This window comes from Petaurus breviceps, unplaced genomic scaffold (assembly GCF_028583685.1).
Source record: "Petaurus breviceps papuanus isolate PSGF00001 unplaced genomic scaffold, PetGlider_PUasm1.0 555, whole genome shotgun sequence".
Taxonomy (NCBI): Eukaryota; Metazoa; Chordata; class Mammalia; order Diprotodontia; family Petauridae; genus Petaurus; species Petaurus breviceps.
Genome location: NW_027186373.1, coordinates 1,024,748 through 1,043,785, shown reverse-complemented (window position 1 = coordinate 1,043,785; position 19,038 = coordinate 1,024,748). Strand labels below are relative to the sequence as shown.

The 19,038-nt window shown below is 44.0% G+C and overlaps 1 pseudogene; it reads left to right on the top strand.

The window, feature by feature from the left end:
- Nucleotides 1–4,687: 4,687 nt before the first annotated feature.
- LOC138172901 (zinc finger protein 420-like) lies at nt 4,688–12,746 on the top strand (annotated as a pseudogene).
- The last annotated feature ends 6,292 nt before the right edge of the window (nt 12,747–19,038 follow it).

Sequence of the window (19,038 nt, the reverse complement as noted above, 5' to 3'; positions counted from 1 at the left end):
GTCTCTTGCCACTTCCTATAGACTATCTCCATGTAACATCCATCAAAGCTCCCCTTTCTCTGTGCCACAGTAGCAGCCCCCATCACCTTGCTCCTGGACTCCTTCAGGTCTTCTCTTCTAGCCTGGCCCCTTCCTCTTCTTACCCCTCAGGCCCTCCAGTTGAGGGCTCTGGCCTCCTTGCTGTTCCTGACCATCTCCTGACTGGATGCTCACTGGCCATCTTCATCCCAGCTTCCTGCTTCCATGCTGTCCTTGAAATCTCCCCTAAAGCCCCCCCCCCCACCTTTCCCAGGCCTTACTCCCAGAGTGCTTTGCCTCTGAGATTCTCCCCATGTTAACCCTCTAGAGCTTGTTTGCCTATAGTTCTTTGTCTGTTGCCTCCTATTACATTGAGATCCCTGTGGGCAGGGCAATAGAAAAGACAGCCTGGTTACCCCTGGGGCCAAGATCTCTGTGTCTCCCCTGGGGCTGAGATCTCTGTGTCTCCCCTGGGGCTGAGATCTCTGTGCCTCCTCTGGAGCTGAGATCTCTGTGCCTCCCCTGAGATCTGTGTCTCCTCTGGAGCTGAGATCTCGGTGCCTTTTGGTAGCCAGCTTTGCAGGTGCAGGTCCCAGGGAATCTGAACCAACCTCCCCTGGCACCTGGCCTCTCCTCACTGCCTTTCCCACTGGGCCTCTCCCCCAGCCCTCCCCCTTCAGCTGTGAGAGATCTCAGTTACTCAGTAAACCCCTTCAGTCCTTTGGAGCTGGCTAGCCTTCTTTCCCAGGGCCAACACGAGGTTATGATGTCACCAGAGAAGGCCCAAGGCTCTCGCAGGGTAACCCCCCAAACAGCTTCCTAGAGAAGAATTTACAAGCTGCTTTCTACTTTTCATTGCTCCACAGTGTTTCATTGTAGCCTGCTCTCTTACTGGTGTTATGCATCATTTCCCAGAGGACTTCCTATTCTGAGGATACAAAGGCACAGCCTCTAGAAACATTCTTTCGGTTTCAAAGCTTTTCTTATACAATTGTTTCCCAATATCCCAATATGAGAAAAAAAATCATAATAAGAGAAACAATGTTACAGATTTAAGCATGAAACAAACTTGCCAGTCAAATGACATCAACGAAGTTCTGAATTATCTTCCGTAGAAGGGGGTGAGTGGGCACCAATCACACGCAATGCTTCTCACATCACCTTAAGGCCAGATTTCAAGGGCTGATCTACCCAAGAGGTTCAGACCTCCCAGTTACCCTCCTGGGAGAGCACAGCTGACTTTAAATGAGCCCGAATTACAATTTAGATCAGGATTTACAGTTACAAACGGTGTTGAGAATTCCAATTTCCCCAAAGAACTTTTGTGGCAAGCTCCTCAAAATACAGGCACCCACCCATTCAATTAGGCTGCTGCCCAAGTTTTATCTGGGCAACTTTCTGCGCACCCAGGCAGGGGTGGGGTGTGGGGTGGGGGGTAAACACGGGGTGAAGGTGTGGGGGAGGAGGAGCTCTCTGAGCTGGCCAGACTGGTGGGTGGTGGAATATGAGCCCTGGGGTGGAGTTTGGAGGCCTGGGAGGGGTCTAGGGCAGGAGAAGGCTCAGCCCAGTGAGGAAGGTCTTCCACGTGATGGAGGACAGGGCTTGGGGACGAGAGGCTGGCAGGGTCCTGAGCTCCTGGCCCTGGGTGTGATTGGAAGAGAGGGTCCATCCGGCACGCACCAGGGCTGGGCTGAGCAGGCCTCTGGGGAGTAGGAGGCTCCTCTGAGTGGGCAGCCTGGAAGTGGGAACTTTTGGAGCTGAGATAATTTCATTGTGCCTTCCCTGGAGCTGAGGTCTCTTTGTCTTCCTTCCCTAGAGCAGAGATCTCTCTGCCTTCCCTGGAGCTGAGATCTCTACCTTCTGCAATCCTGCTCTGTGCGTGCAGGTACCAGGTAGGTCTGAGCCAGTCCCTCTCCTCCCTCCCCCCCCCCCCCCCACACACACTTCCGGGGTTCCAAGGGCTGCTCTTACCCCTGGGTCTCATCCTCTTCTGACCTCCTGATAAGTGTCCTCCAGGTCCGCCTGGACCAAGCTCCCTGCCCTAACTCTTTTCCAGGCTCCAAGTTACTTTGGAAATATCCAGGGTCACCCTCCCCAAGTCTACTATTGGGTCACACTTTCCCAAACTTCAGACCTTGCCCATAGGGTGCAAGAGCCTTGTTTCAGCCTCCCCCTCAGGACCCAGGTATCCTGTCTCCCTGCCCCCAGCTTTTGGTTAGAAACTCAGTAGTTCTTCCTTCAGACCAAGCCCCCTGTAAGGAACCGAAGGTTCTGTCAGCCCTCAGGACCCCACTTGGGATGCAAGAACCAAAGCTCCTGCCCAGCTGCCCTTACCTGGACCTGCAGCCCCTGGGCTTCTTCCCCATCAGATCCCAGGCCCTGGATCCCTGTGTCTGTTCTCCCTTGAGGGATTCCAGGACTAAGCTCCCCCAGAGGGTCCCAGGAATCCTCTCCAGCTCCTAGTTAGACCCCAAGACACAGTCCTCCTGCTTTCCCAGGCTCAGTGTCCCCCTGGAGCCCTTCTGTCACTGCAGTGTCCCTGACCTCCCTGCCACGAGCTTGGCTAGAATATCTTCCTTCTAGCCCCTACCTGTTCTACCCTTCCCCAGGCCTCCTGCTCACCTATCCCCTCTTCTTTCTGAGCCCTCAGACCCCCTGTCAGGGGGCTGAACCCCAGACTGGATTTGGTCTCCCAGCCTCGGGCTTCCCCTGGTCGCTCCATCCCAGAGCTATCCCTGACCTCAACCTTCCCTCCCTCCTGGATCTAGCAGTTTGTTGTCTAGATAATGTATGTGCGTTAGTTGGGGAGGGAGATTTCTGAGTCAGGAGCCACTGAGGCTCTGACTGGTCTCATCCCATCTGGGATCCCAAGCCCCTTCTGCCTCTTGGATCTCTTGGGGAGAATGGGGGAGGGGAAGGGGACAGAAGGAAAAGAGAAGGAAGGGGGAGGGACCATCTTCCTTACCAAACCTGCCCTTACCTTTTTTGTAGGGTCTCCCTCATTTTGTAGGTTGGAATCTCTGTCCTGAGGGCAGGGGCAGGGTCTTTGTAACTCTGTGGGCCCTTACCCTCCACAAATCCCTGTCAGCCAGCCTCCTGCCCAGGAAAAGAAGAGAATAGAAAGACTTCTGCCCCCCTGGGATCCTTCAGCTTCCCCAGCTCAGCCTGCAAAGGACCGAGGCCTGGCCCAAGCAGGGAGCCCAGAGCCAGAGGGAATGGCCCCTGGGAGCCACAGCATCCCAGCCCAGGTGAGTGCAGTCTGTCCACAGATCAACATCAGCCAATGAGGCCATTTCCATGGACTTGGAGGGCTCTTTCTTTATAAAGATAGGCATGAAATAGAATAGAGTAGTAACAACATTGCCCTGCACTCTGCTTCTGTGTTTTGAACTGATTTGGGGCACTTTGGTGGCTTGAGCTTGAACACCCCCATCCTAATTCTGCCCTCCCCATTTGTTTTTTCAGTTATCCCTCATTATAAGAGACTGACAAACCCCACCTCACTCATTCATTCCTGTTCTGTACATACCAGGTCTTTGCTCTCTTTGTGCCTGCCTAGCCCTTCCCCCCAGGCACACACAGCTCTCCCCCCTCCCCTTGGTCTCTGGAGGCCAAGCTCCCCTTGTACCAAGTGAAGGTCCAGGAAGCCCTTCCCACGTAAGTCTCATCTGGATGGGCCAGGAGCAGAGCCTTGAAGGAATGATCTCATTTTGGAGTTCTTGGCCTGGAGGTCATTAAGGAAAGGTTATATCAGTTTATCATTAGGTGAGCAAACCTCTGGGCTAATCTCCAGCAGGCCTGGAGGTTGGCACTTCCTAAGGGGGAGGGGCCTTTGTGGCCTGTTGGACCCCTTTTATGGGTCCTGCTCTCGAATTCTGACAGAATGTGGCGGTGTAGCAGCAAGCACCCCAGTGTCCCCAGGGTTGCTGCCACCACAGGTTCTTAGATCTGCTTTGTTAAAGGAAAGCAACTCAAAATGGGTTAAGAAGCTTACTTTAATCAGTCAAATATGTATCATTTACCTAGTTCAGCAGAAAAAGGTCAGCACCCCGAACTTCAGAGTATACAGACAGAATTATCAAGACAGAGAAACAGATCAAGTAGACAAGTTTCCAAACTGTCCAACCATTACATCCATACCAAATCAACATCTGGGTTTTTCAAAGCCGGGGGGCTCTCAACAACGGCTTCCCATAGTCTCATCTGATCAAATCACAGAACACTTCTCAAAGTGAGCCCCAAAGCAAAGCCTCACATCAGGGATTATATAGCCCTCTCCTGGCTCAGAGAATGTAACCACCCTCTTGACCCACTGCCCAATCACACAGCATCAAGGTGAGGGCATTCCTGAAAAGCAAGCCTCCTGCCACAGGCTCCATGTGACCACATTCAGCCTATTAGGAGGCAGAGTATATTTTCAAATCAAGGAAGGTTCTCAGAGTCTCTTAAGCCTATTGAAGGGCCTAAGGGCAGGGAAGATCTTTAAATTTGCATTTCCATTACAGGCTGGAGGCGAGGCTACTACATTCGCAGTTGTGTGGGGATTCTAGGCCAAAGCCAAGGTGCATGACCTTGGGGTTATCGATGTGTCCATGAGGCACCTCAGTGTGAAGCAGTAACAGAGCAAGACGATCCCGATGACCAGATGACCAAAGGAGAATAAGATGGCAGACTGCTCTGATTCGGCCTTGGGAAGTCAATCGCAGCTCCAAGTCAGAGGTTGGCTCTTCAGGATGGTTGGAATTCCTTCAGAAGACAAGAGAAGTAAAGGAAGTGGAAGATGAAATGTAGCTGCCAAATAGAACATAAATCTGTTGCTTTAAAGACATCAAGATGATTTTTAAAAGAGACAGTTTTTCAGGTGGCTAGGTGGTACAGTGAATAGAGCACTGGCCCTGGAGTCAGGAGGACCTGAGTTCAAATTTGACCTCAGGCATTTAACACGTACTGGCTGTGTGACCTGGGGCAAGTCACTTAACGCTAATTGCCCTGTTCTCTCCACTCCAAAAAATCAAACAAACAAACAAGTTTTTGGCTCATGATAGAGAATTGCAATTGAATGTCTGGCTCTGATGACTGTGGAAGAGCGCCACCTACCAGGCATGCCGGCCACATGCCAGGTCTGCTGCCCTCTCCCCCAGGCCAGCCTCCCCTCCCTCTGCCTCCAGCCATTCCCTTGCCTCTAATTCTGCCAAGGTCCAGGGATCTGGGGATATGCTTAGGGCATCGGTCTCATCAAGAAGCTGGCAATGGCTTTCTCACGAATTAGCTCCAACACAGCCCCAGTTAATAAAACATTGCACTTTCAATAGTCCCCCTCAGAGCTCATTTCTATATGACTCCAAAAGAATGAACACGGACCATTAAGAAATAAGAGTAATCGAAAAGCCAAGACCAAAAACGCTTTAGCTCTCAATCTAACAACAGTTGCCTCCTTAAGTTGGATGGAAACATGCATTTGAGTCCAGATTTGGATGAATAGCTCATGTTTCCATCTAGATAATGACTTACTTCAGACTTTTAGGAAATGAACTACACTATAGCTTTTCTATGTTTTCTGGGGGTATGTTTTATCCCCAGAATTCCTGTCTCATGATAGAATTTATATCAATTCTAATGAGGTAAAAATTTCACTTCATTATCTCTCTTTGTTTTTCAGAGATCCTCATATTTCTTGGATATATCACATAAGTTCTCTGATTCATTTCATACTAAGGCATTTCTTAGCTTTATTCCAACTGAAAATATCAAATTATTTTTCCCCCATATTCCATTGGGCTTTTCAAGACTATGGTTCCAAGCATTGGCTCTGACTCATAAAGGGTGTGACCTTTGGGTAAATCAATTCTCTGTGCTTCTGTTTCCTTCTGTAAATTGATAAGCATTGGACTGGGTCAGTTGTGAAGTGTGTTTCAAGTCCTATGAGCTTTGATGTTTTAGGAGCTGGTAACATTCAAGGACGTGGCTGTCGACTTCACCCAGGAGGAGTGGGAGCTGTTGGACCATGCTCAGAAGGAGCTGTACAAGGACGTCATGCTGGAGAATGCCCAGAACTTGCTCTCCCTGGGTAAGAACCATTTCCCTTGGTAACTGAATCTGCCCTGAAAAGGAATGTCTTCATTTCCTCCCTAGTGTGTAGAGATTCAGGCATTTATTAGAAAGGCCACTGTGCCAGCCTCCTGTGTCCAAGAGACAAGGTCCTCCTGCTGCCTGCTTTTGCTAGGAAAGGTCATTGCATTGTGGGATAGGGAGCTGGGAGTTTCCTTTGTGGCTCCTAAAGTTGCCTCCTTCTGATTTGAGGCAGTTTCAGGTCAAGGGTCAAACCAATGGTACTCAGACTTGGAATGAATCTTGGGCATCATCAAGACAAACCTCCACCTGGACATAAATTTTGTCTGCAAACGTCTAAACATTGATCCTGCAGCATCTCCTCAAAGCTGGACAAAGAAGGGAACCCCCTTCCTCCCAAGGCCACCATTGGGAAGCCTTTTGTCCTTAGAATGTCCCCTTTGTTACTAGGATACACTGAGCTCACTGCCCCTTGTGTGACTCCTAGAGCCTGTGGATACCGAGTGTGTCAAGAGACGCAGGGAAAGGAAGGGAATGGGTGTTACTCTCGATCTGCTGGGAGTCAGGCACTGTACTGAGGGCTTTCTTTGTGCACATCATCTCACCTGGTCCTCACCACAACCTTTTGGCACTGGTGCTATGATCGTCCCCATCTGACAGTTGAGAACACTGAGGCAAACAGAGACCCAGTGACTTGCCCATGGGTGCACAGCTAGTAAGTGTCCAAGGTCAGACTTGAACTCAGGCCTTACTGACTCCAGCTGAGTGCTCTCTCCTCTATTCTAGCCCTAAAGAGGATTAAATTACAAGTTTCTCTCCACCCTCATGTCTAATTTATTCCCCATGGCCAGGCCTTCCAGTTCCCAGAGAAGGTTTGATCTTCCATTTGGAGCAAGGAGGCCTGAGGAACTACTGTCCAGGTGAGTGAGGGGAAAGCTGGGGTGTGGGGGCTGTTATCCCAAGAAGCTTCTTCATGTTTCAGTGAAGGGAGCACTGGCCTGGGGGGCAGAAGAAACTGACTTGTTATTCCTTCTCAGACCCTTTTAGCAGTGAGATCCTGGGCATGTCACTGACCCTCTAAGCCTCAGTTTCCTCATATGTAAAATGAAAGGGTTGGGCTCCATGGTCTTACAGTTTCCTTCTAGTGATAAATCAGTGATCCTGTAAGAAGTCTTTGTACCTTGCCACAGTGAGAGCCAGCTGAGAGGATGTAGCTAAAATTATAGTGAACCCAGGCAGCCTAATTTTGTGATTTTCTCTATCTTTATTCATCAGTACATGAATAGGAATGGAGGCCACTGCCTTACTTGGAAATAATTCTGGGGAAAGGTATCAACTTTTCCTAGTCCCTATGGCCCAATCTTTGAACCATTCTTGGACAAGTATTGATCAGATTCATGTAGATGACAGCCACCCTAAGGTTGGGGCGATGACAGAGAGACTCCTGGGTATCCCATAGCAGGACCATGGACATAGTGGCCATTGCCATTTTCAATACTGGGTTTGGTCAAGTCTCATCAGGGTTAGAATTGTAATAAGATACCAACTTGTAGATGACAAGGTATAAAAAGAGACAGAAATGGGGCTAAGGCAAGTACATACATTTGACAACTAGGGAAGCATACCGACATGGGATGGTTGGAGGATAAGCAGATCATGGAACGTATTCTTAGCTCATCCAGGCAAAGGAAAGGGTTAGGTCTGGAAATACCTTCAGTTCAACAGGCACAAGGAGACAGGAAATGGTGGTTTATGAAGGAGAGAATTGTCAGGGTGAAAAGAATCAAAATCATAATGACAGCGGTAGTGTCTAACACTTACATGGTGCCTATCACGTGCCAAGTGCTTTGCAAAAATTATTTCATTTGGTCCTCAGAACAACCATGGAAAGCAGGTGCTATTATTAACCTCATTTTACAGATCAATGAGGCAAAGAAGTGCTATAGTTAACCCAGTGTCACAGAGCTAGTAAGTGTCTGAGGCTGAATTTGAACTCAAGTCAATCTGATTTCTGGCACATAGCTCTATCCACTGGGTCACTTAGGTGCTTCATAGTGAAAAATACATTTCTACTCTAGAGGATTCTTCAAGTGGGAGAGATTAAAAGGGTGAGGGACTCTTCAGGTAGTGTTACAACCAGTCATCTGGGACTGGGATCAAAGGAAGACAAGGTCTTCTGAGTGATGAGGATCCTGCAATTTCAATTCTGTTCATTTCACATGCTGGCAAGGTTATGCATAAGATTCTTGCAAGCTTGGTTTCAGCAATGTATGAGTTAAGAATTCCCAGAAGAGCTGGTTCTCCAAGAGGGAGAGAAAATTACCTGAAGTATTGTTTTGGCTGCAGCCCCTAAACTTTGGTATGCTGTCCCATGGTTGTCATTCTCTTTAATGAAATTATTGTTTCTTTGATTTGTTCTTTGACCCACTCCTTGTTTAGGATAAGATTATTTAATGTCCATTTAATTTCTAATCTTTGTTTCCAGTATTTTTTTGAATACATTATTTTTATTGCATTATGGTGTGAAAAGGAGGCATTTAATATTTCTGCCTTTCTGCATTTGGTTGTAAAATTTTGATGGCCTAATATATGGTCAATTTTTGTTAGGGTATCATCTACAGCTGAGAAAAAGGTATATTCCTTTCTGTTCCCATTCAGTTTTCCCCAGAGATCTATCCTATATAACTTTTCTAAAATTCTATCCATCTTAACTTTCTTTTTTTTTGCTTTTTGGAGGGCAATTGGGGTTAAGTGACTTGCCCAGGGTCACACAGCTAGTTTTTGTGTTAAGTGTCTGAGGCCAGATTTGAATTCAGGTCCTCCTGACTCCAGGACCAGTGCTCTATTTACTGCTCCACCTAGCTGCCCCCATCTTAACTTCTTTCTTGTTTTTTTTATGGTTATAATTATCTAGTTCTGAGAAGGGAAAGTTGAGGTCCTCCATTAGCATAGTTTTACCTTCTATTTCCTCCCATAACCTATTTAACATTTCCTTTAATAATTTGGATGCTAGGGGCAGCCAGGTGGCTCAGTGAGTAAGATCACTGGCCCCAGTGTCAGGATGACCTGGGGATTGAATCTGGGCTCGTACACTTAGCACCCACCCAGAAACACCTGGCCATGTAACCTTGAGCAAGTTACTTAACCCCAATTGCTTAAAAAAAAATAATAATTTGGATGCTATTCCTATTGGTATGTATATGTTTATTATTGATATTACTTCTTTGTGGATGGTACTTTTTAGCAAAATGTCATTTCCCTCCTTATCTCTTTTATTTACGTCTGTTATGCTTCAGTGATGCAGTGGTTATTTTCTCAGAGGAAAAAAATGTATTTGCAACAAAACTGGGCAATTTTTAAAAGCTTAATGTGTCACTAAAGCATTTTTAGCTCAAAGCCCTTGGACTGTCATCACCAGCTTCCAAGAGATTCTTGCTCCCTTAAATGGGAAGTGTTCCCAGGGGACTAATAGTGAAATAGACTGTGTACTTCCTGGGAGATGGATGGTGGACTCTAGAGAGAAATAATATTTTTGGACATGGGAAATGCAAAGTTTTTAAAAACTATATTTATTTCAAGGATTTTAGGTTTTCTTTTTTCATTTAGGGAAGAGGTATTCAAAGATAAAATTTTAAAAATAAAGAGATATAATGACTGTTTTTAAAAAAAAAAAGTGATGGTCCAGAACAGAATCTAACATACCACAGATAAATAAAAAAAAAAAACAACCGAGGTTGGAAATCATAATAGGGTTTCGTTTGCAGCCACAAAAAATAATTTTAAATGGGATCATCAGAGAAATTACATTATGGTTAAAAATATGATAAATAGTGAAATAATGTGAATATTTAGTATATTGTAATAAATTGCAAAATACATGTAGATATGAATTAATTATGCTAAAAGGTAGATATAACTTTGAAAATTTTTATAGGACATTTGAAAAGAGTAAATATTTTTCTCTGGGTGGCATGAAATGTATAAAGAATGTCTGTGCAATAAAGCATCAACACTCATCCACACAGAATAGGAGAATAATTATCTACACAGAACAGAAAAAAAATTACCAACAAAATGCATTTGAAGAAATGATTGCAAATTAAACAGCATCTGTCTAGTGCAGTGGACAGAGCATGCTCAGTCACCAGGTCTGAGGTCTTGGGTCACTCAAGCAGTCAGAGCTCATGGCCTGAGTTAAGAAGTGTGATGAGAATGCTTGCCCTGCCTTTGTCTTAGGTTTGTTGTGAGGGTGCAACACAGCTGTTTTTGGAACTCTTTATTATTAAGTCATCCTATGGATGTGAACTAATGGCATTTGCAAATGGTTGATCTTGCCAACTGAAATTTGGAGACTCTTCTTTTTGGTTGGGGAGTTGAATATTATGTAGCCTCCTTTCTGCTAATAGAAAGAAGAGAATATATTTCTCTCTGTGTTTGTTTCCATCAGATGCAGAGACCAGGTTTGATGTGAAGAGGATGATCTCATGGAATTATTATTCTCATTTTAGTGAATACAGCGATTATCTTGCTGAACACCAGAGAACCCCCATTGCTGAGAAACAGTATTAATATACTCACCATGGAAAAACTTTCAGAAAGAGTTACGGTGTTGCTAAAGATAAGAGAATACACACTGAAGAGAAACCTCCTGAGTGTCATGAATATAGTAAAGCTTCTAGGGACCACTCTTCCCTTATTGTACATCAGAAAGTCCACATAGCAGAGAAACCTCATGAGTGTCCCGAATGTGGTAAAGCTTTTAGTGTACACTCTTCTCTTATTAAGCATCAGAAAATCCACAGTGGAGGGAAACCTTCTGAATGTAATCAATGTAGAAAGACTTTCAGATGCAGCTCCCATCTTTCTCTACATAAGAGAATCCACAGTGGGGAGAAAACTTCTGAATGTAATCAATGTGGAAAGACTTTCAGATACAAATCAAATCTTGCGAAACATCAGAGACTCCACAGTGGGGAGAAACCTTATGAATGTAATCAATGTGGAAAGACTTTCAGATATCACTCCAGTCTTGGTCCACATAAGAGAATTCACAGTGGAGAGAAACCTTATGAATGTAATCAATGTGGGAAAACTTTTAGAGCAAACTCAAATCTTGATGCACATAAGAGAAGCCACACTGGAGAGAGACCTTATGAATGTAATCTATGTGGAAAGGCTTTCAGGTGCTGTTCCAATTTTGCTGCACATAAGAGAATCCACAGTGGAGAGAAACCTTATGAATGTAATCAATGTGGAAAGGCTTTTACATACCGTTTCCAGCTTGTTCTTCATCAGAGAATCCACACTGGAGAGAAACCTTATGAATGTAATGAATGTGGAAAGACTTTCAGACACAACTCCAGTTTTGCTGCACATAAGAGAATCCACACTGGTGAGAAACCTTATAAATGTAGTAAGTGTGGAAAGACTTTCAGAGACAACTCCAGTTTTGCTAAACATCAGAGAATCCACAGTGGAGAAAAACCTTATGAATGTGATCAGTGTGGAAAGGCTTTCTGTAGAAACTCTAAGCTTCGTCTACATCAGAGAATCCACAGCAAGGAGAAAACTTATGAATGTAATCAGTGTAGAAAGGCTTTTACAGAGCAGTGGTATCTTGTTAAACATCAGAAAAGCCACATTGGAAAGAAACCTTATGAATGTAATCAATGTGGAAAGATTTTTAGTCGCAACTCGTGGTTTGCTGCACATAAGAGAATCCACAGTGGAAAGAAGGCTTATGAATGTAATCAGTGTGGAAAAACTTTCAAAGACAAGTCAAATTTTGCTAAACATCAGAGAATCCACAGTGGAGAGAGACCTTATGAATGTAATCAATGTGGGAAGACCTTCAGAGACAAATCAAATTTTTCTGCACATAAAAGAATTCACACTGGAGAAAAACCTTATGAATGTAATCAATGTGGAAAGGCTTTCAGATGCAGCTCCAGTTTTTCTGCACATAAGAGAAGTCACACTGGAGAGAAACCTTATGAATGTAATCAATGTGGAAAGGCTTTCAGATACAGTTCCAGGTTTGCTGAACATAAGAGAATCCACAGTGGAGAGAAACCTTATGAATGCAATCAATGTGGAAAGACTTTTGAATACAAATCAAATTTTGCAAAGCATCAGAGAATTCACAGTGGAGAGAAACCTTATGAATGTAACCAATGTGTAAGGGCTTTCAGAGACAAGTCAAATTTTGCTGAACATCAAAGAATCCACACTGGAGAGAAACCTTATGAATGTGATCAATGTGGAAAGGCTTTCAGAGGCAGCTCTGGTTTTTCTGCACATAAGAGAATTCACACTGGTGAGAAATCTTATGAGTGTCTGGAATGTGGTAAAGCTTTTTGTGTACACAATTATCTTATTAAACATAAGAAAATCCACATAAGAAAGGCTTTATGAATGTAATTGATGTGGGAAGATATTTCAATGAAGCTCCAGTTGTGCTGTACATAACAGAATCCACATTGGAGAGAAGCCTTATCAATGTAATCAATGTGGAAAGGCTTTCACACAGTGCTCCAGTCTTTTTATTTATTTTTTTTGGTTATATATGTGTAGTCATGCAAAACATATCCATAATAGTCATGTTGTGAAAGAAAAGATGGACAAAAAAACCTCAACAAAAATAAAGAAAGTGGAAATTATCCCAAAAGTTTCTTCAATCTGTTTTCAGACATCATCCATTCTCTCACTGGGGATGGATAGCATTCTTCATCATAAGTCTGTCAGAGTTGCTATGGATTAATTGCTGAGAATAGCTACGTCATTCACAGCTGTTAATCTTACCTGTTATTTTGTACACAGTACATTTCATTTTGCATCAGCCCATGCAAGAATTTCTAAGTTCTTCTGAGAGCATCCTGCTCATCATTTCTTAGAGCACAATAGTATTTCATCACAATTATATATTACAACTTATTCGGGCATTTCCCAGGTGATAGGCATCCCCTCAATTTCCAGTTCTTTACCCACAGAAAATTTATAGACCTGCTATAAATATTTTTATACATAGAGTTCCTTTTCCTTTTTTTTTAAATCTCTTTTGGGATACAGACCTAGTAGTGGTATTGCTATGTTAAAGGAAAATGCACAGTTTTATAACCCTTTGGACATAGTTCCAAATTGCTCTCCAGAATGGTTTAAATTAATTCACAATTCTGACAATAGTACATTAGTGTGTCATTTTCCCTACATCTCCTCCAACATTTGTCACTTACCTTTTCTGTTGTATTATCTAATTTAAATAGGTATGAGGTAGTACCTCAGAATTGTTTTAACTTGCATTTCTCCAATCAGTAGTCAAATTTTCTATTGAGCTCTGTTTTTTTCTCAAAAGTAGGCCTCTACATCATTGAATATCAATCCTCGCCCTCCACCACCCCCCCCGCCCCATGTATTGCATTCACTTTTGCTGGGTAGTGATTCCTGGTTTTAATCCTACCTCCTTTGATCTCCATAATATATTCCAAGCCCTCTGATCCCTTAATGTAGAATCTGCTAAATCTTGTATTATCCAGATTATGGCTCAACAATACTTGGATTGTTTCTTTCTGCCTGTTTGCAATGTTTTCTCTTTGGCTTGGAAACTCTGGAATCTGGCTATAATATTCCTGGGAGTTTTCATTTTGGGATCTCTTTCAGGGGATGATTGGTGGATTCTTTGATTTCTATTTTATTCTCTGGTTCTAGACTATCAGGGCAATTTTCCTTGATAATTTCTTTTTTTTTTTTTTTTTTTTTTTTTTTTGTTTTTTGGGGGGGAATTGGGGTTAAGTAACTTTCCCAAGGTTACCAAGCTAGTTGGTTTTTTTTTGTGTGTGTGGGTGTTAAATGTCTGAGGCTGGAAGCGAACTCAGGTACCTCCTCCTGACTCCGGGGCTGGCACTTTACTCACTGTGCCACCTAGCCACCCTGATAATTTCCTGATAGATGATGTCTAGGCTCTTTTTTTGATCATGGCCTTCAGGTAGTCCAATAATTTTTTAATTATCTTTCCTGGCTCTATTTTCCAGGTTTGTTGTTTTTCTGAGCTATTTCACATCATCTTCTATTTTTTCATTCTTTTGGTTTTGTTTTATAATTGCTTGATTCATTTCCACAAGATTTTGAGTTACAAATTTTCTCCCCATCTTTCCCCTAGCCACCACCCCAAAACAGCAATCCCACTGTATACCTCCTCCCCCAATCTGCTCTCTCCTATATCCTTCCCCATCCCCCCTCCAACTTTCCATTAGGGCAAGATGGATCTCCATACCCCAGTGCCTGTATATCTTATTTCCCAGTTGCATGTAAAAAAAAAAAGTAATAGTATCCATTCTAATTTTTAAGCAATTATTTTCTTATGTGAACTTTTGACTTCCTTTTCCATTTTGCTAATTCTGTTTTTTAAGGCATTCTCCTCATTGGCTTTTTGGATCTCTTTTGTCATTTGGTTTAGTCTATTTTTTTAAGGTGTTATTTTCAGTATTTTTTGTTTCTCCTTTACCAAGCTGTTGACTCATTTTTTTAAATAATTTTTTTGCATCACTCTCATTTCTCTTCCCATTTTTTCCTCTACTTCTCTTACTTGATTTTCAAAATACTTTTTGAGCTCTTCCATGACTTGAGACCAATTCATATTTTTCTTGGAGGCTTTGGATGTAGGAACTTTGTCTTTGTTGTCTTCTTCTGAGTGTATGTTTTGATCTTATCATCTAAATATGATTCTATAGTCTGAGGGTTTTTTTAATTGTTTGTTCATTTTCCCTAGCCTCTTACTTGGCTTTTAAACTTTGTTAAGGCAGGGCTCTGCTTCCACTGTAGAGGGTGTGCTGTCCCAGCCTTCAGGGGTTTTGTGCAGCTGTTTTCAGAGATGCTTCTAGGGACCTGTACATTTTCAGTTCTTCCATGGTGGTATGATTTAAGGGAGAGATGTGTTTACTCCTTTCCTGGAATGTGCTCTGGTCTATGAGTGACCAAAAGCACTCTTTTCTCTCCTGGAACTATGAATGGGGTGCCTTCACTGCTGCTGCAAGCTCTGCTCCCCACCCTGGGACTGCCACCTAAGACTGTAGCCCAGATCCAAGTATGGGCAAAGCAACAGAGTCCCACCTCAGTGGCAGCAATCTTCTGACCAGTTGTTTTATCCCCTTACTATCTGTGGGCTGAGAGCTCTGGGAGCAGCAGCTTCCACCACCCCTGCCACCGATTCAGCCACTCCCAAAGCCTTCTCCTGGTTTCCTGGGGCCAGAGCTGAACTGCACTCCTCTCTCTCCCAGGTCCAACAAACCTTTCCTACTGAAATTCTAAGTTGTCTTTGGTGTTTGTGGATTGAGAAGCCTGGAAAGTGCCACAGCTTCCAGTGATTCAGTGCCCTGAGACCTGCTCCAGATTTGCTGGGGTCTAGACTGTACTGGCATGGTCTGCACTAGACTGCACTCCTCTCTCAGCCTGGTGCAAGAGACCTTTTCCTGCTGACTTTCCAAGCTGTCTTGGGCTGGAGATTTCTTTCACTCAGTCATTTTTGTGGGTCCTGCTGCTCTAGAACTTGTTTAGAGTCTTTTTACAGGTATTCTAAGGGGGTTGGGGGAGAGCTCTGGCAAGTTCCTGCTTTTACTCTGCCATCTTGGTCCCACTTCCACAGCGCTCCAATCTTACTTGTCATTAGAGAATCCAGACTTGAGAGAAAACTTATGAATGTGGAAAGCCTTTCAAACACAACTCCAGTGTTATTGCACATAAAAGAATCCACACTGGAGAAAAAGCTTGTGAATGTCACCAATGTGGAAAAAGTTTCCATAGAAACTCCAAAATTTGTGTAGATCAGAGAATCCATAGCAAAGAGAAGCCTTATGAATGTAATCAGTATGGAAAGGTTTTCCCACAGCACTACCATTTTGTTGAGAAGCAGAATCCATGTGGGAAGAAGCCATATGAGTGTCTGGAATGAGTTGACACTTTTAATGCCCCTTCTTCCCTTACTAAACACCAGAGAATCCATACTAGAGGAAAGGCTTGTTAATATGCTTAATGTGGATAATCACTCAGGTGAAAGGCATCCTTTGTTTCCTCTGGGAGAATTCACATGAGATAGAAATCATATCCCTGTAATGACTATTGGTTGGGTGTCCTTCATTCCTGAAGGAGGACCACAATGACATTACCATGTTAGAGTCAACTGACACTGTGTCCAGCTGTGGCTGATCAGACCAAGATGGCACAAATATTGCTTTGCTCACCACCCTCTCTGATGTGGGCAGGCCACGCTGAGCAGTCCTATTCCAGTGTCTCCCATGTCACACTATTCCAAAGGTCTTAAAAGAGACCTTGTCCTTGTATGGCTTCTTTTGACCACCATGTGAGTTCTCCATAAAATAGTGTTTTTGGCAAGCATATGTTTGACATTTGCGGAATGTGTCCAGCCCATTGGAGTTTCGCTCTCTGCAGTTTGTAATATTCTCTCCTTAATCTGGGAATTCCAGAACGTGGCTATAATACTCCTAGGAGTTTTCTTTTTGGGATCTTTTTCAGGAGGTGATTGGTGGATTCTTTCAACCTCTATTTTGCCCTCTGGTACTAAAACATCAGGGCAGTTTTCTTTGAGAACTTCCTGGAGGATGATTTCTAGGTTCTTACTTTGATCATGGCTTTCAGGTAGTCCACTAATTTTTAAATTATCTCTCCTGGATCTATTTTCCAGGTCAGTGGTTTTTCCCATGAGATATTTCACATTGCCTTCTATTCTTTCATTTGTTTGGATCTGTTTAACAGCATCTTGATTTCTCATAAAGTCATTAGCTTCCATTTGCTCCAATCTAATTCTGAAGCAATGATTCTCCTCAGTGAGCTTTTGAGATTCTTTTTCCATCTGGCAAATTCGGCTTTTTAAGGCATTCTTCTCCTCATTGCCTTTTTGAGCCTCTTTTGCCATTTGAGTCAGTCTGTTTTTTAAGGTATTATTTTCCTTAGTCAGGCTGTTGACTCTCATTTCATAATTTTCTTGCATTGTTCTCATTTCTCTTCTCAATTTTTCCTCCACTTCTCTTATCTGCTTCTTAAGGTCCTCTATGGCCTTAACCAGCTCGTATTTTCCTTTGAAGCTTTTGGTGCAGGAGTTCTGACTTCACTGTTTTCCTCCTGTTCCATGCTTTGCTCCTTTTTGTCCCCAAAATAGGAGTGTAATGTTGGAATCTTCTGTCTGCTTTGTTTCCTTTACTTGGTCATGTCACCCCTCAGTCACTTGACCTCTGGGCTTTTTGCCACAGTAGGACTCTGCCACCAGACAGGAGAGCTTTCATCCCAAAAGCTGGGGTTTTCTCAGCTGCAAGAGGTATTAGATGGGTGCCCTCTCTGAGGTCTCCACATGCTCTGGCAAGCTGGACATACACCCCAGGACCTCCACCCTAGACTGCAATCCAGATCCAAGAAGGTTAAAGCAAGAGCGATTACCCCTCAGACTGGTGCTTGGTCCCCTTACACTCTGCAGTCCAGGAGCTGAAGCTGCCACATGGCACTGGCTGTCTGTGCCAGCATCTCAGCAGCTTCTTGCTCTGGGGGCAAAAGCCATGCACTCCCACTTACTGGGTCCCAAAGTTGAGACTTCACTGACCTCTCACTTTGTCCTTCGCATCTATATGTTGATAAATCTGGAAACCGCCACAGCTGCTGCTGATCTGGAGTCCCTCTGGCCAGCGGCTGGTCAGGCCCGCCCTGGCGCTAAAGCCTTGGCATGGGATTCCTGGTGGCCTGCTGGGCTGTCCTCAGTGGGAGGTTAGCTTCTCAGTGTCATTTTGTGGGTTCTCCAGGTACAAAGTTTGTTTAGAGTCCCCTTTTTACATGGATTGGGGAGGGTGGAAGCCAGAGCCGCTGGGAGGTCATGCTTCTACTCCGCCATCTTGGCTCTGCCCCTCGCTTTCTGCAGTTTGGATGTTTGGCAGTAAAGTTCAAGAAAAAACTTTATTGACTGGTACCTTATTCTGTCAGGTGATCTTCAGAATCCTAAGACAGTTCAAATGGAAATGATTCAATTTCCTGGCATGGTGCTGGTAGACTGCCCAGGTTTCACTGGCATATAGCGGTGAAGTCAGCACAAGGCTCTGTAGACCTTCAGTTTAGTAGTCAGCCCAATCCCTATTCTCTCACACACTCTCCTTTGGAGCCTCCTAAACACTGAACTAGCTCTGGTAATGCCTGTGTCAATTTCATTGTCAATGTGGACATCCCTGGAAAGTTCACTGCTAAGGTTAGATATCAGAAAATTCATCTTGTGGTCTCAATGGGGGGAATGTCTTCAGTCTAAGACCAAGGATTCATAGTGGAGATAAGACTTATGAATGTCCATGAGGACTTGCCTTTCCCCTGAAGATGGAGGTCACTGGATACCACAATATTCACACTGAAAAGAAGTCTTATCAAAACTATAATTGTGGGGGTGGCCAGGTGGCTCAGCGAGTAAGAGCACTGGCCCCAGAGCTGGGATGACCTGGGGATCTAATCCAGGCTCAGATACTTAGCACCACACCCAGAAATAACTGGCTGTGTAACCTTGAGCAAGTTACTTAACCCCAATTGCTTAAAAAAAAACCTATAATTGTGGGAAGACCTTCCCCTGGAGCTCATATGTGTGTGTGTGTGTGTATTGAAAAAATCTTGCAGGACATAAAACTTTTGAATTTACTTCTTGATTGGCTGTCTGAGAAAGTCGATTCGTTGATCTATTCCAGTCAGTAGTGATCGATCTGATATGACTCTGTAGGGACAGTGATGGAGAGTTCTGTATATTTGGCCCCAGAGCGGTGTAAGGGTTATGGGATTTAAAGATCTTCCATGCCCCATGGACGTGCTGACATAGCAGAGCAAGAGAAAGTGGAAAGCGAGAAAAAGTGAAAGCCGAGCTAACGGTCCTGCGGTTGGCGGTTGGCAGCGGTTGCGGTTGCCCTTTTTTTTTTTTTTTTTTGT